Here is a 3,253-nt window from a genome sequence, read left to right on the forward strand (position 1 = left end):
AAGAGCCTTTATTAATTTATTTTAACTATATACATATAAAATATAAATTTATAAAATAGTATAGCTAAAAAAATTCATGTTATTTGGCTGTTGCTGCGTATCAATATATTTTACATTTTAATAATATTCTTAAAAATATAATGGCTCTTCATTAAATGTATAAGCATTAAATATCTACAAAAAAAAACTGTCAACACGTCAACAGTTTACTTTATTTCGCTACTTGATTAAGCTACCGTCTGTAGAAGTATGATAATGGAATTTTATCTTGTGTATGTAATTGTTGTATGTGTTATAGTTTTATAGTAGTAGATAGACTGTTTCCTTAAAGCTATCGGCGACTCGTCGTCCTCGGTAGTCGCATCTTTTCGTTCGTGCAGGCACATGTTTCTTGCGCGTTTTTTTTTCGTTCGATTCGAAAAGAAAAATTGAAACTGGATAGTAGTTTTATATTGAATCTAGTAAGATAACTAAAATCGATTATAATATCGTCAATGATAATAGTGCTAGAACAAAACCGAATCAATCTTAGGAGATTTTGCCAAAAAAAAAAAGAAAGAAAATTTCTTCTAATTACATTTGTATACTTGTACTTAATTTTATTTCTTTCATGCATCTAATATAAAAACAAATATACGCATAAATCAAACATAAAATTTTTTAATTATTCAGAATTTGGAACATGAGATGAACCTACGTGACATTAAGCTCAATTGATTTGTTTATTTAATTATTCTATATTCTTAGATTCTCAGAATTCCTAAATTGTTGATTATATCGAAATGGACATATGTGAGGGGTTAAAAGAAATCGATACATATAAGAGTGGAAAATAAATATTTCTTGGAGATTAGGCGTAATCTTGATTATCACGACATCATCGTTTTTGGCCCTTCCATAATTCGTTTTTTCGAAGTGCTGTTCTATTGACATCAATTAATTCATTTTTTCATTTTTGAAATGCATTTGCGAAAATAGATCCTTTGAAAGCAGCTTCTTTGATGTTGAAGACTGGAACAGAAATGAGTCACAATCAAACCATTGCAAACTAACAATATTAGTGTATTTTTCATGTCGCAGTTCTCATGTCGTCGCGATTGGACATCTAAATATGACATTACCATAGACAAAAAAGGAAATACGTATTTTCCATGTATAAATTTGACGCGTTAAAAAGTCGATGATGTGTGGAAAAAATAGTGCCTTTTGGTATTGAGCGCTTTTTCTCCTCGTCGCTTCATCATCGAAATCTCAACCAAATTTCACTAGCAATGAAGAGAAAAATGATAATTTGACAGTACGATATGAGATAGACGCGGATTCTACGACAAACTATGACGACGAAATGAAAACACTGCTATATGATTTGTACGAAAAGTCTACCCGGTTTTGATTAGGATGAAGTCGAGATTCTGGATAATAAACTTTTTCTTAAGAAACGCTTAATTTCTAAAATGATGTACATTAAAAGACAAAAGATAGCCTTAATTTATAGACAGACACGGAAATGTTTATATTATACTTATAGGGATGTAATCGATAAATTACCGAAACTTTGAATGTCACGCCGTCTTATTTCTAAATAATCCTCTGTATTCATATTTACTTTATGTATCGTGCGATATGAAGAGTTGTATGTAATATTTATCTTTTGTACAACATGTGTAACTCATTCAAGTTCAGTATATTCGTATTACCAATTGCTTTTTTGATGTATATATTTTATTGGAAAGTCTCTCTCTATCTCGAAAGTTCATTATATAACATTTGCCTTCTGACAACATGACTTATTCTTGTTCTTTATAATATTATTATTATATTTATAATATAATATATTTTATGAAAACACTGCTATATGATTTGTACGAAAAGTCTACCAATAATATGCAATACAAAGATACGCAATATAAATCTCGCACTTCTACGAGTAACAATCACGAGAATAATGACTTGATACAGTTTAAACTTGATACGCATTCCATACAGAATCATGAAGTTGATAATCAAATACTGGTGGAATGTCGCACGAATTCATCAAATGGCAAACATAAAAGAAACTTCACGTCACAGGAAATTTATGAAAACTCGATGAGAATTGAAGACAAAAATGATTCCACGATCAACATGTCGCACGAGTTTTTTGAAAATTGCAGTAAAGATAGCAATACAAGTTACATCATTCCATACGAAATGTGTTATAATATTACTTGCATTCAACTTTGTTGTCCTCTTGGCGATCGCCTGGATGGCGAAAAATGCATCTCGAAAAAAAAAAAAAATATTTCTTCCCGAACATGTACTAATACATGAGCGATTCATTGCAGAGCATAAATAAGACAATGGACAAATTGTTTGAGCTGACCGATCTACGATCCGTGTCAGAAAGATCACTTCTTGCTACCCGATGATTATCGATACGATTACATATTCTTTGCCAATGGTTCTCTCTATTTATCTTTTTTTTAAAATATTTGCCAAATCGACATCATATTGCCTCGCCGCAGTGGACGAGGATAAGTACAAATTAGCTGTCTGCACAGAGACTTTTGACGAGATCTTCAGTATACTATATAAAAATTACCTCTATAATTATGCCAAAAAACACAAAATAATACGTGTGAACTATTATATAGTGTCTATACCATTTTTGGTGTCAATATTTGTTGTGTACTCCATATTGCCAGAGCTCCGAAACGAACACGGCTGCATGTTGCGCAATTATAGTGGTACATTATCTGTCGCATACATAATTGACTTTATATCTATTCCACTCGAAGCAAATAATGTAATCCCTTTCGTCTGTATTATAATCGGTGCAGTATATCTAAATCATATAACTATGCAATCAGTATGGCGTATATATTTACCAAACTAGTGTATTAATTATTCTTTTTAATAACTTGAATATATATAGTATATATAATTTATATAAAAATGCGAGGATTAATAGTGAGTAAAATTTGAATTTTAGGTATACATTCTAATATATAGTGATTGGGCATGTGGTGGACATTTAGATAAGTTGCCAAGTTCTCATATTACATTATATATTATATTATATTATACTTTATATCTATAATTTTTCCTCATCTTAACTTTAATTGGTAGAATTGATTTATATATTGTACAACACAACGCGACAATATAAATGTCCGTAATATATAAATGTATTTTATATATTATATTATCTATCAATATACAGGGTGTCCCCAATTTAAATGTCAAAACTTTAGGAGCGTGTAGGGGACCGATA

This window comes from Formica exsecta, unplaced genomic scaffold, assembly GCF_003651465.1.
Source record: "Formica exsecta isolate Colony F162 unplaced genomic scaffold, ASM365146v1 scaffold121, whole genome shotgun sequence".
NCBI classification, from domain to species: Eukaryota; Metazoa; Arthropoda; class Insecta; order Hymenoptera; family Formicidae; genus Formica; species Formica exsecta.